This window comes from Oxyura jamaicensis, chromosome 20, assembly GCF_011077185.1.
Source record: "Oxyura jamaicensis isolate SHBP4307 breed ruddy duck chromosome 20, BPBGC_Ojam_1.0, whole genome shotgun sequence".
Classification (NCBI taxonomy): domain Eukaryota; kingdom Metazoa; phylum Chordata; class Aves; order Anseriformes; family Anatidae; genus Oxyura; species Oxyura jamaicensis.
In genome coordinates, this window is record NC_048912.1 from 8,003,195 (window position 1) to 8,026,161 (window position 22,967).

General features: G+C 42.3%; 1 long non-coding RNA gene across 2 annotated transcripts in view; it reads left to right on the plus strand.

Moving 5' to 3' along the window:
* The window catches only part of LOC118176822, a 104,184-nt gene that overhangs the window by 47,132 nt on the left and 34,085 nt on the right, over nt 1–22,967 (plus strand). The window contains exon 1 of one of the 2 annotated variants that reach the window (XR_004755535.1): nt 20,377–20,521. The exons of the other annotated variant lie outside the window; for it this stretch is intronic. This is a non-coding gene — a long non-coding RNA (uncharacterized LOC118176822). Of the gene's footprint in view, nt 1–20,376; nt 20,522–22,967 lie in introns of those variants that run through there. 2 annotated transcript variants of the gene reach the window in all.

Consider the following 22,967-nt stretch of genomic DNA (forward strand, 5'->3'; position numbering starts at 1 on the left):
TGCTTGTCAGTGGAAGTGGCAGAAAATCAAAGCTGCAGAAGAAGGGCATACATCTTAAATAGGATTTCATATTGCAATTTTTACTCACACATGTGATCATCTTTATTCCCATGGAGCATGTGATGGAAGTAAGAGCTGCTGTAATTGGATCCTCTTACCCTTCCTGTTACTGGTCATGAATTTAATTGAAATTCTGGTCTTTTTAATAATTATTGAGAAATTATTCTTTCTTCCCTATTGCTGCTTCTAATGTGAACACGATGTTCTTAATTTAAAAATTAAATTAGAGGAAAGTCTTTCTGGAGCATGTCTGAGTTAATCAATTAAAACTACCCTCTTTGAGCTGAGCAGAAGAAAATACACTGCTATCAAAGGGTAAAGCTAGGTCTCAGTGCTGAAGACTTAAGTAACTTAAAGATTCTCAGCTAAGTGGGAGGAAAAATGAAGAGAAGCTATATGACCTCAAAAATAGTGGCTGTCTAATGGTGGTTAGCTGTATGGAACTTCATAAAATCATTAAAATTAATTTGTTTTACTGTGTGTTGCCTTCAAACTGAACGGTCGTAGGCATGACTGTTTATGCCAGATGATGCTGTGAATGGTAACTGGGGTTATGGAAGACATCAAGGAAATTAGTCTAAAGCAGATCTTAGCTATGGGAAATAGCTTGTTTATTTAGTGGGTATTTGTTATTTTTAATGAAGTCTGCACGAAATACAGAAGAAAGTTCAGTGTCTGATATCCAGATGCCTGGCTGCGCAGCCTGACAAGTAAGCAGAAAAAAACATTCAGAGATGTTCTTACATACTTTTTGGGCAAGACCTGCTTGTAGATATAAGGCTGGCAATGTCAAAGGGCCCCAAGGATCATGGCTGCTTGGTACCCCCATTTGACAATCCGTGGAGGTGTGGCTCTCTAAGGATAAATCTGCACTACAGCGTGACTCAGTGCAAAGACAACTAAGCTGTAAAGTTGTAAGTAATTTAGCACATACCAGAATTTATGTAAAGGCAGTGGCATAAAGTAACTTACCTTGGGAAGGAGAAGGCATCTCTCCCCATAGAGCTTGGTGCTGAGGTGGCTCGCCTGCCTCCTGTGCCTGCCTGAGAGCAGGCAGATATTTATCTGCACCAGCCAGAACCTGAGCTTCTTTCTATTCAGTGTGCACTGTGAAAGGCTTTCAGAATAGCAACTGCATAACTCGCAGGACAGCACTCCACTAAGAATCTGAATTTTGAAAGCAAACTACAAAGTATCAATTATTTTCTTTCAACCAAAAAAAAAAAAAAAAATGAAGGCACTCATTCCCATGGTCCTATCTTTGAGTGTCCCTGTATTTATATGCATATGTTCAGAAAAAAAAAAAAAAAAAAAAAAAAAAAACAGTTAAATGCCCCTCTTTGGACTAGGTTTATTATGTTCTTGTATTACATTTCTGTGGTTAAGAACTTTCCATCCTCTTGTTGGACTGCTGCAGCAAACCCCAGGAGATGCCATCCAGATGAGGAGTCTGGTTCAGTGATGGGCGTGAATGGGAGCTGGAGCTGCATTGCAGGCTTTCTAGGGTTTGGCAAGCTGACAGTTTCTGTGAAAATATTGTGAAACCCAAACTAATGCAATCTCATCTTTTGCATTTTGGGGGAAGGGCAGCTTTTGAGAGTGGCTTCATTGTCTGAAGCATGACTGGTGGTGTCATGCTGATTGAGTGATGACATACAGGAGAAAGCAGAGGTTAAGTAAGGCTTGGCCTAGGAAAATGTACTGACTCCAGCTGACCGCAAAGCTGGAGAAGTGCACGTGGCAGCAATGTGTCCGTACGGGCTGCTCAGTCCCGAGGGATTGCAGGGTGCAGGGAGAGGGAAGAATCAGATTTCCTACTAAACCTGCCAGAGACTCTGCAAATGTCAGTATGTGCACTCACAGCTGGTATGGACAAAAGGTAACGATGTTGGTGCATCCTGGTCCAGTCTCCTTGGCTTTCAGGCTTCGTTCTTCAAGCTGCAGAACGGGCACGTGGATGCTTCTCTCACCATTAACTCTTTGGGCTAGCACTGCAAGAAAGCATAAGGAAAAGTTCATTACTTTGGTGGGTTTATGCACAGAAGTCTTGAAAGCCTGTTAAGAGAAAGACTCTTCACTAGCATTCAGTGTTTTTTATTCCCATTTCATGTGTACTATTTTGCTGTAAGCACTCTTGGAAGGAAGAGGGAACGTGTTTTTAGGGGAAATGTGGGGGAAAGAGAATAAGGGAGAAAGAAACAATTTTATTTTTAGAGACCCTAAGATTTTAGCTGTGTAATGTGCTGCTGGAAAGAGGCATGGCACAGGGTAACCAAAGTAATCTGTCACTGGCCTGACGTGAAGGGCTGTGCTGCACCTAAATTACAGCATCGTGATCAATGAAAAGCAATACCCCCATCTCTGCAATTGAACGGGGAATTACATGGTCCCCTGGTGATGGAACAAAGTGTGTAATCAAGTTAGGCCCAATGCAAATGCAAATCAAGAGCATTAATTAACAGGAGCTGCAAGGCAGTTAAGTGCCGCAAGAACACAGACGCGATTCCTAGGCCCCTGCAGCTCTCTTTCAATAATTAGGTTTCTTAGACAAGAGGAGGAATTTGGGGAGGCAGCGGGGGCTGCAGGGAGGGCACAGCCTTGGCCTGCCCGTCCCTTGTCCCTTGCTGCAGGACACTGAGCATGGCCACCACCAGGAGCCAGGCCCTGGGGCCTTTCCTTCAGCGGCCCTCATCCCTACTGAGATGTGGCCTGGCAGGAGCAGAGCCTCTGAAGCAGCACCTCATTTCAGAGCAGCAAGGCTGAGGTATTATTAAACTATATGTGTGATTTTTTTTTATTATTATTATTTTTTTTTTAAGGCTTTTTATGTTGCCTGCAGCTGTGTAATTGCCAGCTTTCATGTAGGCTGGAGAGCACTGTACCTCTGCTATGTAGCATTTACAATTCTTATTCAACAGCAAGCTTCAAAGGCCCAGAAACACAACTGTGAGAGCAGCTAGGCCCTACCAAATGCCACAGAAAATTGTCCTTCAAAGTGGCTACTTTCTTGCAATTATTATAGCTGTCCTCTTATCTTTGTTTTAAAAACCATTTAGGAATCATATCCATAGGTGCCATGTGAAAGAACAATGCTGCGGGATCAGCTCTTGAGCTTTTAATGTGATGATATATAATTGGAGCCCAAATGTCACCGGATTGACGCTCTGGGCTGTCCCTGCTGCTGAGTTAGAAGGGATGAGTGATGAGGTACTGCTGGAATTCACTCCTCTTCGTGCAGCACAGCCATCAGCAGCAGTCAAGCAGCAGTGGTGATATTTGCTTTTAAGAAGGCCAGGGATTAGGACACGTGGAAGCCAGCTGCTTTCTAAACTGAGAAATTAGAGCCACAATCAAGGTGTGAGACTTTCCCTCCCCTCCCCCCCATGTATTCATTCTTTCACAGCCTCTTCTTCCCCTTTTTTCCTGCTTTCCTGCTTCTTCTAAATTGATTAAATGATGGGATTAAACAGGCCATCATTTTTAAAACCTGTGTTTTATTCAGAGGATTCTCTGGTGCTATGGCATTTGGGACTTCGGTGCAGAAAAAAAAGTATATATATATATATATATATATATATATATATACACAAATACTGGCTTGTTAGGAAAAGGAATTACCGTATTCATAACAAAAGATAATTGAATACTGTTACTTTTATTCCTGTGGAGCTCCTTGTATGTTACCCTCTCTGATATGCTTTGAAAGTATGGGCAGTATTCCTCAACACAAGCCTCATTTTACTGAGATGAAGCGTCTTAGCCAAGTCACTCAGGCAGGCAGGCAAAGGACCACTGCAATCTTTTTTTCTCAGCCTGTACCTTTAACCCCTCTCTTCATGTGGTCTGCCTGCCTTGCTATTCTCAACAGCATAATTAAACATCTCTGCCTCTAAAATGCAGCTTCTTGTGGCTTTTTGTAGCTATATTTTAATTAATACCGTTTTCTTCTGAGTTAGAGGGCTAGAGTAGAACTCAGACTCAGGAATTTCTAGCTGTCCTTTTTCATGGTTGACTACTTGTGGATTCATGAGGCTGTTGGGAAACAGAGGCAGTATTACTCTGTTAACCCTCTCATCCTCCTGTGTGATCTGTGATCTTTTCTGCCAAAAAAGAAGGCTCTTGTCTCCTTGGCTCGTGCCTGTGTGTATTTGTATGCAGTTGGGTCAGTCAGCTGCAGTAATCAGAGCTGAGTACTCTAGAAAGCACTGACACCTAGTGCTTTAGATAAAACAAGTTAATTCTTTCTCACCTTGGGCTTTGGAAAATCTGTTGTCTGAAGTGGTGTTTTGAGTAGCTCACGCACTAAAACATCCCTCTCGGGGATGGTTGTATGGAGGTGAGCAAGGAAGAGCAGCAGGGATGAGTTGAGAAGGACCACGTGAACTCTGGGTCTGGAAAAAACAAATGATCCAAAATGAGATGCTGTTCTACTCCACATATCATTGCCGGCTGTGGTGATCCTGTTAGCATGTAAGTGAGGTGGCTGTTACTGTAGGATTGCTTTCTACAACTCTGTTTCATTTTTTGTTCTTATCTGGGACATAGCTGGGCTTTAGATTAAAACTCTAATTAGCCCTGTCTCTTTGTATCGTTGGTATAGTTTTTTCTTCCCTCATTCAATTTGAAGATGAAACCCAAAACTTGCTTTTAAGGGCAATCATTGTGAGAACTTGTGAAGCAGCTAAAAGCTGGAGTTTTATGTTGTTGGAAACTTGCCTTCCTTTCATACATTCATTCTAGTCAAAGAGTACTTCACTGTTTCTCTTAAAAGCCATCCTTTTACTTCTTGCACTTTTCCCCACTTCCTGATGATCTGAAAGAGGAGCTTGGAGTCCCTTCTAATGGTGCTTGTCCTATTTTTGCAATTGTGTCCATCCAGCCTGTTCTTCAGCATGCATCCCAGCTGACTTCAGCCAGTGAACACGAGTAAGCCATGGCAGCGCTTCCAGAGCTGCACTGGTTAGCTCAAGGTAAAGATTCTCTTACCTCTAGCTTGAAATATCATGAGTCAGTCTTTGCTGTGAGCCGGATTAAAAAAAAAACAAACAAACAAACAAACAAAAAAAAACATCTGAGTAAGTGCAGTGTCGGAATGCTGGGTAGAAACAACTCCAGTGAATTTAACCTGTGCTGCAGACATGTGGGCTGAAGTTGCTTCTCTGTTTTCTTGAGGGCCCAGTTCTTGATACGTTGGACTCAAGCTGTAATTGGCCTTGCACCAGTCTGTACTGGGGATGAGAGCAAACCATGAAACTGAAATTCTCAATCTATATTTAATGCTAATTCCTAACTAGATTATGGCCTTTATTCATTTTTTGCTTTTTAAGCAGCTCTGCAGATAAGCTAATTCCTTCATTGCCTCTAATGTCATGTGGCACTGGTAGAGAAACTGAGGCAAAGACTGGTCAAGTGGCTGGTCAAAAGCCAAAGAACGAGGCAGCATGACAAATGTAAGTGATCAGAGCTTCCCATTAGGAATCAATGCTAGTTCACATTGCTTGTTGCTGAATTTATCCTAAGATAAGGAGAAGAATTTTATGTAGGGTCGTATGGAAAGTGTTGCTAGTAAATTGCATTACTCACAAAATGCTCATGCATAACATTAAAGGTCAGATAATGAAGTTCTTAGTCAGGAAAAGCTTCCATTGGCATTTACTGGGATTTTGTCTGAAGAAAAGACTAAGAGGACCACAGGGTAGGGTTTGGCAGCATGTATAATCTTTGTTGGAGAAATGAATGTGGCACAGTGGGAACTGAACTGGATCCTTCTGCAGCATGCAAATGTCATTAATCATAGTAACAAAAAGCCATAGCATTGACTAATTTGAAATATCCTGCCCACTGGCCCTGTGGTACACCATGTAATGGGTCTAGTGCTATTGGATAATGACTGTGATCAACATAGTATTTAATATTTTATTTGCTGAGCTTTTTAAATTTGTAATGAATTCACTCCCTGCCCCAGGAGTTAACAATCTATATGATTACACAAAGTATCATCAAATCTATACTGATTTATCCAATTCTACTGGGCAGAAGCAATGGTATAGTTCTAGGAGAGCTGAACTGTTCCTGAAACAGATCACTTTGAATTAATAAGACGTATTATCACCCTTTGTTTTTTAGGCTTACAGACAATCTTTGAATATCTGTCAGTAGTAGAAATTGTTTGTAATTCTGGAGATGCTGAAATCAGCATGCTGAATTTCTTCCTACGTCCTCCCTACATTGGAGTCTTGACATATGACTCATTCAGCAGCACTCAACATGCAATCTCTCTCTCTCTCTCTTTTAAAAAATCTTCTAATTGTAATTCCAGCTTCCTACTCTGAAATATGTGGTTGCTTGTTCTTCTTCATCTTATTCAAGTGAAAAATGCTGTTTGTGAATCTGGGCTACCAAGTGAGTGATCTCACCTGGAGGCTGGTTCAGATATCTGTCACTTGTAAACTTCATTATATTGACAGCAAACTGGATGTACTGTTTTATTCCTGTAATGCCACTTATTGATGCTGCCTGCTTTTAGATTACAAGAAACATTTACATTTTAAAACTAAGAAAGTGTCTGTGGGCAGCTGATTTTAAAAATAAATAAATCTGATCTTTTAAATAAAGAAAACTCTTCATGAGACCCAAAGCCTCAGGGCTTCACGTGCATTTCCTGGGTGCTCTGTGTGTCTTCAGTTGCTTCGGTCTCCTTTTTTAAAATATTATTTGGGGATTGTAGGTTTAGAATTATTTATCTGATTATTACATGCATGCTGATGTATTTCATCCCATTCAATTGCCAGCAATGACTAGTTAGTTCCTTGACTAGCAGGTAGCACAACATGTAATCCTCTCTTCTGACTCTTGCCAGAGGGAGGTTGATTTTTCACAAGAATTTTTAGACTGTGCGTCAGGCACCATATCGTCAAGAAAGTTATAATTATTTCCGGAAATATGCATGTACGTTCATGTGATTGTATTTTGGGGGAATACAGGCTTCGGTGAATGTACAGCTTGATTTGTGCACAGTGCGTGGAGCTGTGTGTGTGCAAACCTGCACAAGCCTTGGTAGAAACAAGTGGCTGCTTACTCCACTCCTCCCAGCCAACATCCAGGCACAAGACCCCTCAGCTAAACTAGGTTCTGAGTTCCCTCAATAGGCAGTAACAAGACGTGAGGTCTTCACAGGGTGATGAATTACCCATACAATGCACTTCTTCTTTTTTCAAATGTAGAGGGAGCTTAGGCTCACTGCCAGTGTTGGATGAGATGTCAAACTTTTAGATGGCTGAAGATAAGGACGATGCAGCCAGGCCTTGATTCTTTGAAGATGAATCCCTTGTAAAAAAGTGCCCCAAACACTTTACTCTCAACTCTGCTGGAGGAAGAGAGTGGAAAAAAAATGTTTGTGGGTCAAATAAGGCTTGTGCTTCACTGCGGAGGTCTAATGGTCCGAAGATGAAAAGCCTGTCAGAGGCTGGCAGTGAAATGAGTGTTGATGGGTATGAAGCTCATAAATTCTATGAAGTGGTCTGGGCAAGCTGATGAAAAAGTTTCTAATGATGAATTAAAATGTTTCCCATTTTGGAAATTGTTTTTCACTGCTAAGTCTGATGATTTGCTGTGTGCTGGCACGTACAGGGTAGAGTTCAGAGAAGATTTTTGAGGCCTGTAGATCTGAATGAAAAAGGAACCTCAGTCTTCCTGCTTTTGAGACACTTCTCATAGATGAGAATTTATTTATCTTGCTGTAATCCCTTCTCCATCTTATTTTCTTTGGAGTTTTTATTTCAGGCGGGGCTGTGTGTATTTGACTAGAAGGGAATGCCAATGAAACGGTGACCAGACTATCCTAGTTCTCAGCAGAGCGTGTCCCCTTGCTGCCAGGTACGTGCTGTGTGCCGGGCAGGGGCAGAAGCCCAGCAGCAGTCCCCACTGATTAGTCATTCTCCTGTCGCAGCAGCCTGAGGGAAGGTTGGAAAGAACAAGCCTAATGTGTGCTGGTGCTATAGTAATAAACCAAGACACAATAATAAATAACCAAACTCACAATGTATTGAGGCACTGGCAGACCTGAGTTTAGCATTTGTTTGTTTAGGGCTGTCCTGTGGATGATAACAAAGTGTGTAATGGATGGCACCGCTCAGATCCTTCCTTTTTAACCAAAAATAGATACAAATCAAGCATACGTTCTGTGCAAAGCATTATTAAAAATAATACTAGAACATAATGAAATAGGGTTATTAAATCATAATGTAAAAGGCTATGAAAGCCTCTGATGACCTCAGAGAGGTACAAGGTACACCCATCAGGAATGTTTCTGTTGAGGGCAATTGTTTAACATCACAGTCACATTCTTAAGGAATAAAATGTATGCTGTATGAAAGGTAATGAAAGCTTAGACAGAATGGAGCATGAAGGTATAAGTGAAGTGATTTGTTATGAAGTATGACAATTAAGTCCAAATTAGTCATGAAGTTTTAACTTTATTGGGTTCCCATTCCTGTTAAAACAACTAATTGAAAGGCACTGGAGTTGTTTGAGGAAACAGAAAGCTGATCATTAACAACTGAATCCTCTTTGTTATTACTCATGTACATGCACAAAAATGAGATGTAGGCAAATAAGAAAAAATATATCAGCCCCAAGTCTCATATCTTGCATTTATTGAAACCCCGTCTCTGTGGATATAGCAAACAGCTCCATCTTTCAAATGAAATATGCTTCTGAGGCTGTGTAGCTGATCAGTATTCATCGAAGAGTGAGGGAATCTAGTCCGTATACAGAAAAGTGCACCCAGGCTCTTTAGATCATCTCAGACAACTATTGGGCCGAGCTAACTCTTTACATTCATGTTTGCTTTGGAGTTTCTGTTTTATGGGTGCCACCAGACACCCAGGACAAAATCACAGTCTCACCATCTCATTTGTCTTGAGTTGGAGCTGTGGTCACATACTCTGTGACCAAGAGGTCTCTGTGACTTTTGTGCTCTTGCTGTATGATTATACTGTGAAGTGACATGATGCATTTCGGGAATTTAGGAAAATGTCATTCCGTCTTCTCTAGCTAAAGCCATAACATCCGTCTTTTTGCAGGAGGCTGAGTTGGGAGGAGGATTTTGGCTCTTTGCTGAAATGGGCTCTTTCTTGCTTTCTTTCTTGTCGATACCAAATTGCACTACATTAAATTTTTTTTTGAAGGAGTATATGAAAGGAAAAGCACAGAGACTATGCAGAGCATTCTGCAAAGAGCAGTACTCATTCTCATTCAGAATTACAATGAGGAAATGTCTTCGATACAAATAATGATGTACAGCAAAGAAAAATCCCATGTCTCCTCCTACCAGAGCCTTTAAATACAGACAAGCCCCTTCTAATTTACAAGTACTTTTGTCAGAAAATTGTGTGCTTTAGGAAAGGTCATTGTCTGAACTTCAGAAGTTGTGGTTAATCCTTGGTTGTATGTGACATGCAACAATTTTCTCTGCACCCTGAGGCACTAGCATTGTGAAGGGAAGGGGTGCTCGGGAGATGTATGAGCAGCTCTTCTCCTTACTTCACGCCTTTGTGGATGTGCTTCCTGTAAGCTGTTGGAGCCGATAACCCTGAAGCCTCAGCTCTTGTGATAAGCTGTGCACAGTCCTTCATGTCCTCAAAAGTGTTCAGAACCTCTCAAGGTCAAGTTCTTCGGCCCCAGGTTAATGGAGATGAAGCCCTGAGGTCCCAGCAGCCCAGGGACAGCGTGGCTGTTCTGTCTGGAGGCTGCACTGTGCCGTAACATGGGCACTGCTTTTTGGCTCCTGCAATTTAGGCTACTCCTCTGGTATGAAGGATCAGAAAAATGGCAGCCAATAAACAAACCCGGTTAATTGCCAGAGTACAGAGTGTAATTTGGTGTAATCTAACACTCTCCAGGGGCCTGGTTTGAATAAAATAAGAACTGATGACTCATGCCTTCATTTCAGACTCTGAATGAACCTCAGCATGAAATTTAAACATGAGTAGTTTTTTCTCCTAGTTTAATTATTTCCACATTTCTCTGTAAGTCCAGATTCCTGCCCAGTCTGGAAGTGAAGGTTCTCTTAACACAGAAAAAACAGTGCTCCCAATCAATGGATCCATGTTAATAAGATGATAAGAACATTGGTTATACATGGTGTGACAGTGGAAATAGAAATGGAGGGAACTGAAGCAGTGCAATACATGGACAGCATGGCTAATTGTGTGTGTCTCAGAACAAAGAACTATCATCATAGCTTTATGGAATAACTTCAGCTTGTAGTGAGTCTAACCAAATTCTGGGTCCTGCCTGAAAAAGCTGACTGTTTGAAATCTCAGATTTTCAGACATGAGATTTCAAACCCGTTGAGATTTCTTTGATAAACATGGTTAGCCAGTACTCAGAAAGACTGGACAAAAACTCCAGGCATTGAGAAACTTTGGAAGTGTTTTTTATGATATATGGTAGGAGTACACTGTATTTTGCACAGAAATAGATCTGTCTAATAAAAGAGTGAGATCTTTCACAGTAGGTTACCAGAAATGTAATTGACATTGTGAATTTGATTTATGAAAGCAATAAAATGTCGCATTAGGGGTATTTTATCATTGCAAATCATGAGCACAATGCATCAGTGCCAACATAGAATGGATTTATCTTCATATTTCTTTCAGTGTTTTGTTGGAAATAAGTCCTGACATACCCCAAAAAGATTTAGACAGCAGGAAGCTGCAATGGATTTTGTAAATCCACTGTCAAATCTTCAGTAAGTAGACAAAATTTTTAAACTTTGACTACAACATGTTTAATCTAGGTGCTATTCTATTTTACTTGGAAGTCTAGTGATGGTCTTGTCGATTATGCTTGTCACTTTGGGTCAAATTAAGCATCTAGCATTTCAAATCATATGCTCTACTTTGCATTTGTTTTTGTCTTACAAAACATGGGTGAGAGCTAGTAAAAAAATGTTTTCCTACTGTTTTCTCATGATACTTTGAAAACTTAAATTCAATGGTTTCTGTTTCAATGGGGTTTCCTAACCTGCTAGAGATTGACAGCTTACTGTTATCAATGATTTTGCAGTTAAATTGGGTAAAGGCAGCTACTAAAAACATGCAGATTACTGTACTTGATGTTATTAGAAAATGATCAGTACTTGCCCATCATTTTTAATAATGTAGTACTGCAAAAAACTTCAATCTTGTCTCAAGAGTTACTCAAGTAATATTTCTCCTGATTTCATTGACAGTGTTTTCTTGATGAGTTTTGATTAAGGAACTTGGGGATTAACTGCAAATGTGGAAGTAATGCAGAAGTGCTATCTGCTTTTCTGGCCTCCTCCCTATTATACCTTGATAGAGTATGCATGTGTTAGTAGAGCAGCTGTAATCTATCTTTGATAATTATTTGGAATGAAATGAAGTTTGCTGTGAGTGGAAGCTATCCATGCTGTTACTGAGTACAGTGCAATCTCCTTCAGAGAGTGATTAGACTAAAAGCAAAGCTTTATTGCCTGCCCATTTCTTTTTTGACTTCATTTCTTTTGCCAGCACTGATCAGAGCCTTCATGTCTTACTGTCTTAAATTCCTCTCTTGTCTTGTCCTGGGTAGAGATTTAGTTGTGTCTGGAGTTTACCAGTGCCTAACTGAGAACTCATGCCTTTCTCCACACACTTCATGCTATCCCTGCCGTTCTGGGCATGCTGTAGATGTAGATGCTGTAAATGTAGACATACAGCCATGTCCTTCACTAGGCTCTCCTCTCATCCCAGAATTACCCTGACCATGGTGATTTTCCATATAGCCTGTGATTTTTGCCTGTATTCCTACTCTACTGTATGACTTATACAAAAGCCTTGTCCTCTGCTGTCTCTAATAGGCAGGGTAGTTCCTTTCCATTGAGGTACGTTCTTGGCACTGCTTTTGATTCCAAATCTCATTTAAAAATCTCTTTTATTACCTGTTTCATTTCCTTTTTTTTTTTTTTTCTTCCTTTCTTTCACCCTCTTTTGCTACTATTATGCTGACTTTGTAGGTCTATTATTTAAATGTGAAGTGCATTTTAGGAAGAATTTTATTGAAGTCATTCCTTGACATGCCTATAAAAATGCAACTTCCAAACAAGATTTGTAATCTTTGTTATGCAGTATCATAAACAGTGTATCTAGATTTAAATTAAGACTATGAACATCAAAATGAGCAGGAGCCAGAAAGTGCTGGAGGAAAAGAATAGAAGCCCAGCACCGAGTGGAAAATGTGGAAGTTCAGATAATAAGACCAAAACTTCTTTCCTGTGAACATGTTTGTTATTCCTCCTCCAGCTTTGCCCAACTTAATAAAATCTTGGAGAACTTTCAACCCTGCACTACTGATTTTTAATGAAAACTGATGAAAGAGATTAGGTATCTATGTGCTTGTAATCTCTTTCATAGAGTGAATATTTTTCTACATATAAAACTGCTTCTGCATAGAAATGCCCATGAAAGGCGATTTTTAAAGAAATCAATAATGTTTACTCTTGTTTTTTTGGATGTGAAGTTGCTTCATCTAATACTTTCTGAATGTTCTTGGATTTATGAATAAACAGCTGGTCAAGGCACCTCCGTTTTCTGGCTGCCATTGACTTGCTGGGGCAGGTTATTGCCATGCCCCTACTACAAGAGCAGCACGACCTCTCCATGCCGTTCAGTTTGTGTCTGTAACACCAAGTCCCTACTCAGCTACCCCACAGCACACGGCAGCCAGGGGTGCTGAGGTCTGCAAAGTGCTTTGAGCTCCACAGATTCCTCACTGCTCGAGGCTGGGGAGCACCATGGCCACCTCCCCGTGCTGCAGCAGCCACGGCTGTCCCTGTGCAGCGAGTCCTTGTGAATGGACACACGTCACAGCTACCTGCAGTGAAGCTTAGGCTCAGCTGTTGCACAGGAAATCTCAATGCACGTGCCAAAAAGCACCAGAAAGGCTGCTTCTGCAGCAGCTTGGGGTTAGAAGTGGGCCCTACGCAGTGTTTCCAGCCTCCCCATTTCCAGTTCTGTTACTTCCGACAGTTCCAACGTACCAAAGGCAGCTGCAACGTGAAGGTGGCTGTTTCTCGAGTTTCCAAATATGTATTCTGTCTTTTGTGAAATCCCACTGTGGTTGTAGGCTTAAAAATATATGTTGAGTCAACTGATCGCAGCGTAGGCTGAGCTCCTGCGATGTCTTCAGGAGGTACTGCTCCATATGGGCATTCCAACCTGGCTATTTGGGGAGGACTTTCTCAGCACCTGAAGGCTACTGCACAGAGACAAGGCTTCATCTGGAAATATGACCTCCCAGATGAACCATCTTCAGTAACACGTCTCTGCTTGCTGCTGCTGCTGTCCGTACCCGAAGTACCCAGAAGGTTGGAGGTGAACTCCTGTCTCTGTTGGAACCAATGGGGAGGCTGCCGTTGAGCCCATCACCTTTTGTGGAGAAGGACACTTAGCTGTTGTAGTTACAACAAAATACATGTCAAAAACCCCATTTCACCTCCTTCAGTAAGCCAGAGGATGTATGCAGCCCCATCAGCATGATGACTCCTGGAACAAGATATAATTCAGAGTGAGGATGTCAGGCTGGAACCTTACATCACTTCACACTGTTTGATATCGGTGCTCGTGGCTGGCCATCAAGTATAATTGAAAGCACTTGGCACACTCCTAAATAAAATATTAAAGCTTAAGGCTGAGAGGCAGAAGCACATAAGTGATGTATGAAAATGTTGATTGCCAATTTCCATGTTCCAGGTGTGATTCATGGGGATGCTGCCTGGGAAGCATTTATATCCAACCGTAACAAACATAAACAGAATGACAGAGTTTATTAAGCCAGAGGCAAATGTAAATGATGAAAGGCTGCTGTGTAAAACCACATTAAACATGTCCCATTACATGATGTAAACCACATTTTGTAGCTGCTTAAGCATAATGCTCCTTTCATTCCTCTAATTCTTTGGTGATTTAAATTTCTATATTTTATGAGGTAGGAAAATAATAAAGTACGAATTGCAGTTGTGCATGCTAATGCTCTGTTATCAATATAAAACTAAGAGATAAACTAATGTCACTGGGAAGAGAGGTAGGTCTCAAAATATCTGCAGAAAGGGAGAATCATTTTGCACGCGCAGCTGAATGAGGGAAACCAATCCCACCTACGTGCTGGTAGGTGGCAGTCACACAGACCTCAGGGCTGATGCATGTACATGGACGCAGGGGGTAAAACTGCAACAGCAGAGGATTGGGATGCTGAAGAGTTGAAAATACACCTCTGAGACTACATCCTTGCTAGCACATTGCAGGTTTTTGCATTCTGAGGTAGTTCCATTGCTTTCAGAGGAGAAGAAAGGAGGCTGTTACTAACGATGGTTCAGCCAACAAGAATGATTGTGCAGTTGTTTTCCAAGAAGTGCACAAGAGACGTCTTTGAACCTGTACAGATGCATGTCGTTTTGATGAGATCACGATGAGATGTAGATGTAGATCACCTACAATGGCCACAGCTATTATTTTCCTGGGGTGGCCTGGGTAGTCTGGCAGAGTTCACTGTCTCAATTCAATGCTTAAGAGCTTCGTTCTAAGAGCTATTGCTGTTGAAGGTCCCTGGACCTGTTTTGATATGCTCCAGCTGACTACTTCTTGGTACACACAGAACATTATCTTGTGCTGCTCTGTGGGCTGCTGCGGCAGTCCTACCTGGCAGCTTAATGCCATAAACATAAAAATGTGAGAAAAGCTCCGAATGCCTTAGATTTTAGCAGAGTAATTTCACTCTTCTGCCATTTCAGGGTTATTGAAAATCTTTTGCGGAGAGGATTCATCTTCCTGATACGATGGAATTTAAATGCATTTAACAATTCACTGAGCTTTCACTGATGGTGTGTGAAGGGCATGCGTTAGCTTTGTTATGCAAGCCTGGCTACCTTAAAGAAAAGTTTTTTTCCAGTTTATGAAGATCTGATAATTTGGGGTCGGACTTTTTCAAAATTTAATGCACAATTCTGAATGCAGAAGTTGTCCTTGTAGTGTGTGTGCCACGGTCATCCACCTGCCCTATGTGCCAGTGGGCCTGATTTGGGTGAGACTGAAAGCCTTTGGGGTTCATCCACACAAGAAAGTGAGGGGTGGTCTAACTTTCTCTTCTGCCTTTCTCCCTTCTTGTAGGCAGCTGGCTGTACTGTTGTAAGGAGAACACTCCTATGCCATTAGCTTCTTATTTGTCACTTTTTATACACCTCTGAATTGCTGTTATTACAAGGTGCAGAGAAAGAGAAACCTCTTAAAAGCATGAAGGAAGTAGATAGCTTTGTTCTGACTTGCTGTTTAAAAATGGAGTTGAGAAGGAAACTGACTTCTCATCCTCAAAAGATAGTTCATTTTGGGAAAGAAAAAAAAAAAAACAAACAACAAAAAAAACCACCAATCAGTTGAGCTGTGCTCTAGGGTGAGGCTGAAAGCCTCAAAACTTTGAAGGATACCTACCTGCTTGGCAAAAGGTAGCTAACTAACCCTTTTAGGTTGATTTAGAGAGAAAAGGAATTTAAACCTGGATTTCAGACTCCCTTGGCCAGCAGAGCAAACATTTCCCTCTCTTCTTTGAAAAATTGGCATTTTCTGATTTATTTTTTTTCCAGATAGGTTGAAGACGATCAAATTCTGTTGTCAAGCTAAGGAGGAGAGAGACTCAGGAAAAATACATTACTTCTGAAGTGGAAAGTTTTCCCATTTATTCAACAGTATTTATTGTACTCTCATATCCCAGTTCTTGTTGGTGTGCATTCGGTAGAAACCGTGAGCCAGCCTCAGTCATAAACTACTGATTTCAAAACATGTGCAGTGCACAGTGCAAGCAGCATAAACCAAACATAATTCATAGTACCAATTAAAGATATTTACGGTGCTGTATTTCTTATATAAATTCTGAACATTGCCTTCTCATCTTTTTAGGATTCTGTTTTGCATGAATTGGATTAGAAGCACTTGCAGTTCACAAGCACAGAGAACAGAAATGTTATCCGGAGTGTGATATAAGGGATTTGGGGCATTGCAGGTTACTGCTCACCGGCCCAAATCTGTTCTTACCACGAGCTTTTATTTTTCTGGCATCTGGGCTCTTTTTGTAAGTGCGTAGAGGTGGTGGAAGGACCCGTGACACTGAACCGTGTGCGTGCTGAATCCGAGGGCCCTGCCGCTTTTCTGTGCACGAGGAGGAACACGACTGGACTTGCAAACAGGGGAGTGAAGAGAACGGGGTGCACCCATCCCGGCTTTATGTAGGAAGCTCCACAGGGCTTCTTGGCAAAGTGCTAGAGAATCATCTGGGGATGGAGGAGAAACAGAAATTTCCTAGGATTTTTAGCAACAGCTAAGCAAACTTAACAGCAGTGCTTTTACAGTATTTTGGCTGCATCTAGACTGGACTTGGAAAATAAAATTCCTTCTGCTTTAATCCCCTAAAGTTTTATGGTTGCAAATCCTTCTTAGGTCCTTTAAAGGATAAGGGATCTCCCTCTCAGAAAAGCAACCGCTCTTTAGCACAGTGTAAAACACGGGCTCACACTGGGCCTTTCCGCAGGCAGTCCCTCTCACTTCGGTATTTCATTCACAGTTGTGCAGTGCTGCTCCTGGCAGCTGCCTCGCTTGGCTGTGCAGGACCAGGGAACATCCAGAAAGAGAGGCAGTGATGCCAGCTGTAGGATTATTTTGCTGCCTCTGTGACTTCTTTGCTATCTTTGCCCACTAGATGTAACAAGGGGGCTGGAAGACGTTACTCACAGATTTTCAGAAGCTCATTTTGCTCGATTCTTTTTCAGGCAGTATTTTTATGCACCTCCCATCATAGTCATTAGGCCTGTGTGGCTGTTCAACCCCTACGTGCTCCACGCCCGTGTTTTCCTCCTACCTTTTCAAAAACCAGACGTTTCGGCATTCTGCAGCATCACATCGGTTGCTGTGGAGACGACTGTGATGTTGCCAATAGAGATATGACTTCACTAACAACCTCTGAAGAAGGACAGAAACACAAAGACGGTGTGGCTTTTATTTTTCTCCTGCTGCCCACTTCGTAATAACCCTGTTCCACCATTCCCTGCACTCTGTGCTGCATCCTGACCTTCAGCTGATGCACAAATCTCTCTCTTAAGCTGGGCTGCATGGCCACGTATCAACAGCCTTTGGACTATAATCCTATAGGAAGGATCGACCAAAAGTACGTGCATAAAGAAATTTGTTTCTAATATTCAGGGAAAATGAAAATAGTTTCCTGTCCTTCCAATCCCAAAGAAAACTGACGTGTTGGAGGGAGGAGAGGAGAAACCATTGGGCAGGGTGGCGAGCCGATACTGCTCATGCTGCTTATGTCGAGTGTCTGGCCAAAGAGTAAACCTTGTTCCCTACCCTGCTGCTAACCATGATGTTGTGAAAGAAAATTGATGGGCCTGTCAGAACGGGTTTGACTTGAAAGAGCAGGATTTGGACCAGCAGGGCACAGGCAGGCTGTGGGGAGCGGGTTCTGCTCCTGCAGGAGGCCAAGGACAAACTCCCTCCTGCGGGGGAAAGATTACGGTCTGGTGTTTCTGTAATACAGGGCCATGGCTGGAGTCAAAGCTTGGAAAGGAAAAATCCAGCTCCATTAAGGAGTCCAGACACTGTATGATTGTCAATGTAGTTTTTAGTTGTACAAAGTTTTGTAGAAAATTCCCAAACTGTGTAAAAACAAATGAGTTGTATTTGCCACTGGGGGAAAGCAGTGCTTTAGAAATACAGCAGTATTTCTTCCTGGCGGTGTGAGAGTCCATATCAGAAGCGGTTTGTGCTGTGGTGGTAATTGGGTTTCAGCTGATTGCAGCAAAACTATGAATCAACTGCAGTCCATTTTTAATAATGAAGAACTGAAACATAATCAGAAATATATTCACAGTGCTACAGCTTTCAATGATTATGTGCAGCAACTGGTGCCCACAGCCTCTCTTTGGACTCAGATTCTCTGTTGCCTTTTTTTTTTTCTTTTTTAGTTTAAGCATTAGAAAAAAAAAATCAATATTTAGAGCAGTTGATTTGGCATGAGATGGAACAGAATGCAGGAATTAATATTGCTCTTTTCTGTGCTCCGGTGCAGGCTTCCTTCTGAAGCCCTGCTGGGGGAGAGCTTCCTTTCCCTGCTCCTGCCCCAGGCCAAAGTAATCAGCAGGCATCACTGGCAGTGCAGAATTTGGCAGGCTATGATGTGCTCTTGTGAAAATGGTGCAGTAACCTTGAGGGCTGATAATGGAAAACTGTATTTTATCTCTCTTGAATAAAGGAAGAGATCGTGTAGTATTAACAGATGGATAAGTTACTATGGTGATGGAGGCTATATAAATAGATAGAAATAAATATATGTATAGTACCTGTTAGATATGATCTGACAAGAAGATTGTGACCCGTTTCCATGGGACTTTCTGTGGGAATGGAGTGTGTTCATATTAATACTTTATGGAAGTTTGAAGTGACACGAGAGACCTTATTTTGTATCAGCAAAACACTGCAGGAAGTTTGTGAGCTAGATCAACACCTCCTGAATCCCAAATTCCTCCCATATCTGCTGCAGTCCTTGCACCCTCTCACCTCCAGTTCTGAGGGCTTTGGCTACGGTATTAAAAATCCCTCCTCCTTGTTTTTGTCTTTTGCTTCTGGATACTGGGCTTCGCTCTGGTCAGTTCAGCTTAATAGGGTTCTTCACTCTGTGACCTTCTTCCTGAGTTATTGCAAACAAAGCTTCAAAAGTGATAAATTTCTGGCCTTTTCCCACCTTGGTTCCTTTAATTTCTTTTGTTTTGACTCTGCTGGGCAATGTTCCTCCACTCAGGATGCAAAGTTGTCCAGACCTCAGGCAGGACGCTCCGAGAGGCTGTCGCCAAGGGATGGACAGGCAGCGGATGTTTGGGATGCAGCAGCTCCTGCAGAAGAGAGAGGCTGTGCCAAAGCCCCGCACGTAACCACGTCCTGGCTGGGGCTGGGGCTGTTACCATGGCTTTGCAGGGGTTCTGGACACAACTTACTTGAACAAGCCAAATAAATGTGATGAAAATAGAAGGGGATGGGGGGGAAAGCATTTTTTAATGCAAAAAGATGCAACCCTGAATTTTTCTGTTTAGATTTTTTCCTTTTCTGGATGCTTAGGTTTCAAACCAGGCAAACATTCTAGGGGAAAAAAGCATAGAATTTAGTTGCTTCCCCTTCTTTCTCTACCTCTCCCTTCCCCCAGATTACTAGTTCATTTTCAGCTAACCCTCAATATTATTCTGCTTTTCTCCTCCCATATCTCTACCTGCAGGTTAAGGTAGCTGGCCAGCTGGACTCTGTAATGTCCCTTATCTTTATTTGTAAAATGTCAAAGTGAGTTGTAGGAAGGATTTAGGCAGCACTGATGGTAATGTGATGATTACTGAGATTAATTTTAAAGCCTTCTTGGCTTTCAGAATTTTGCTCATGACTCACGTCTTCACTAGATATGATTAGAGAAGTTTTTGAGGCAATGGCATGTGTGCAGCTTTGGAAGGCCTCTTGTATTGATTTAAAGAAATGTCTCAGATGAGAAGGTAAAAAATGAAGCCCCAGATGAGACTTCAGGACTTGATTTTTCTACCAGCTGGTATTTGTTTGTCTGCATCTGCCATTCCTCTGAAAAAGCTACTGGCAGCAAGAGCTGTGCTGTGTCTTCGTGATGCATGCAGGGGAGTCTGGTCCCTGTGTTGGTTCTGCAGTGCCGAGAAGGAAGAAAGCTTGATTTTGTCAATAAAATAAGAAGTTACGACTTAAGGAGCAAAACAGGAGCTGAGTAAAGCTGTTCTGCTCTACTGGTCTCAGAGCAAGATTTAATGTGGGCTGTGAAAGGGCAGAGAGTCCCGTGCATTCACAGCACCCTGTGCACCCCACTCCTCTGCAACACACCGTGCTTGCCCTCTTGGTTTTCCATTGCTCCCCATCAGAAAAACAACCACAGGTCAATTTTCCAAAGAGTGAGTGGACGAAGGGGGACACATCAGCTCCCAAACTGGCTGAGCTCCAGCCCTGCAGGTCCAACATGCCATCTAAGGGCACGTATTTATCTTTGGATGTAACCCACATTTTATTTCTCCATTCAGACTTTTTTGTTGTTTGTTTTGTTGTTCTCTCCGAACAGTTCCTGGTGTGCTGTGCAACCAACTTTTATTTGTGTGCTTCAGCCTCAGCATCACTGCAGAGACCTTCTGGCTTAGCTGCGTAACTGGTGCCATCAGCTATCTTTACAGCTACTCACACCCAGCTATTCTGGGACTGTGAGCAGAGCCTGATTTTCACATCTCGCTTCCTGACGGTGTCTGACTCGTGGTAGACGCACTATTTGCACCCAGTTCCACGCAAGAATCCTGAGTGCCAGATGGGCTCCTACCAGCCCCATGCTGAACCTTGGCAAACTGTTCAGTGAACCCAAGGTAAGATTTGATATATGTAAGACAGAAGACGGCCCCAGGCATTCAGCTTTCTTTTTCAGTGGCACAGAGCCCAATTTCCTGAAAGGTGTTTAGTCAATTTTGTGTACAGCTGTTGTGATTACGTACATGGACTGGTCAGCAGTCAGTGTTTTGGCTACCTTGTAGTTGTTTTGGCCTTAGCCAATTAACTGATTTATTCCTGCTCTGGCAGTCGCTGGGCATATGAATCAGATACCAATCTGCATATCCTAAATTTAGTGTATGCATCTATGTATCCAGTCTGTGTGCACGATTTGAGCATGTTTTCATTTGCATTTTATCACATTTAACTGAGGCGGGTTTAGAAAAGCATGTTTAGATCATTCTGAGTTGAGCAGGACCTCTAGTGGACTGCTGTGTCAAAACACCAGTAATTCTATACCCTTCAACCATCCTTGAGGGCTTGCCTGGAAAGGAAAATTTTTCCAGTTATACAAATAAAGTTACGTAAGTTGACAAAATACCTCTGTTACATGGAGGTTTATACATCATATACCCCATGGAAAGCTACTCTGGTGTAACAATATCAGCTTGAATTCACAAACCAACTTAAACAGTATATTTTCCCCTTTTAGTAGCCTTTAAAAATCTCTAATATTGTCTTTCCAAAATATCTACTAGTAGGTTTGTTCCCAGATATTCCATTAAATGTATTTACTCACTATTAAATGACATATTATGTATACACCACATGTCCTCCCATAGGATATATCCATCCCCAGAGTATGTCGAGGGGCCTGGACCAATGCAGTGCTGTACCTGTCCCAACCCACCCTGCCACGTGCCCACTGCTTTTTATTGCTGTGCAGCTGTGGTGTTGCCATCCCTGCTCAGGTCCCCAGGGCCATAACCCCACAGTTCGTTGCTGTGCTCCCATGTTGTGGAGGAATTTGACCTCCTTACTGTAACTGCAAGGGGCACCCAGGGGAAAAGCAGGGTGGTAGTGGTCAAATCCTGGAGCTCTTATTTCATATTTCCATGTTTACTTTTTTTTCTCACTTTTTTTTCCATTTGCACTCCTGAAAGTAGAAGAAAGCTCGTAGGGGTCTGTGTTGGTTTTGAGGAAATCAATACACGAGTTCATCCACGTTTACTTTTCTGGAGGCTCTTTGAGCGAAGGCAGAGTACATGGTAATGTTAAGAGTTCATCAAGAATTTATTCCACTAAAATGAAAACTAACCTTTGGGTTTTAGTTCCAAATTGGAGCAAAGCAATTTATGTTATCACTATTGGCTTTTGATCTTCGTTGTGTTCCTCTGTTATCTTCCTTGATCTAAGGAGCTAAGAAGCGGGCAGGGTGTTTGGCACGTCTGAGAGTTAGGGAAGCATCACTCCATCCAAGTACTGAGACACTAGACCTTAAAGAAAACGCTAATGAAGCTTGAAATCACATTTGCATTGCAAATGACACAATTTGTTCTGCCTTTATACAGAATTAATTTGGACTGTTTGTTGTTTTGTTCCAATTGTGCAGCTGAATAATGCTGCCTCTTTAGGTGGCTCAGAACCGTAAAGATCTTATTCGTAACCAAGGCAGGGTAAATTAAAAATTTGCTACGTTGGACAGATCATCTATTCAATTTTCTGACATTCGTCAGCCATCTTCAAATTATAACATAACAGGGGAGTCCTGTTCTCCCTCCAAGTCTCGAGTATTACTGTGGATTTGGTCAGTTACAGGCAGATTTTAATCGACAGTTGCCTTAGGTGACTGCTGAAAGGGTTAAGCCACCTCCTGAAGTGGTTTCATTAGCTCTTTTGAGTAAACAGAACATAGGAAAGTGTGGGTTTTATTTAGTAACTGATTAAACAAGAAGTAAAGTGGCAGGCCTTAGAGGAAACAAGTGTGGTGTCCATAGCAGTCCCTTTCAAGCCTTCCTGATTGCTTTGTACATCCCAGCAAGAGCTTTTGAAGACCTTTGTGTAGCAACAGCAGGCAGGCAGGACTGCACTGAGGCAGTCTGGAGGGAACAACAGAGTCCTCCCTCACCCCGTGACCTCGTTACACACTTAGTCTGACTGAGGATCGCACGGCATCCCCGACACCTTGCTGAATCTGTGAATCCGAGAGCAAAGCTCGGGGGTGCTGGAGAGCTACGGGATGTGTGTGCAGTGTGGGGGAGTTGGGAGATGACAGCATCTCTCCGGGGTCCCACACTGGGGTAGGCCGTGGTTGACTGGGTCAGAAGGAGCGGGGACAAACGGGTGGGTTTACCATGGCAGCTGTGTGCACTGTGAATGTGCTTCTTTGCATGGCTTGGGACTGGTGAGCAGTCCCAGTGTCAGCATCACCTGACTGCTGAATCCACTCTGATTTTCATCCTGGATCACCCCACAAGAGCCACTGTGGCTCAGAAGCCCAGGCTGCGTGTCACGCTTGTGCTACCTCACTGCCTCCCATGCTGC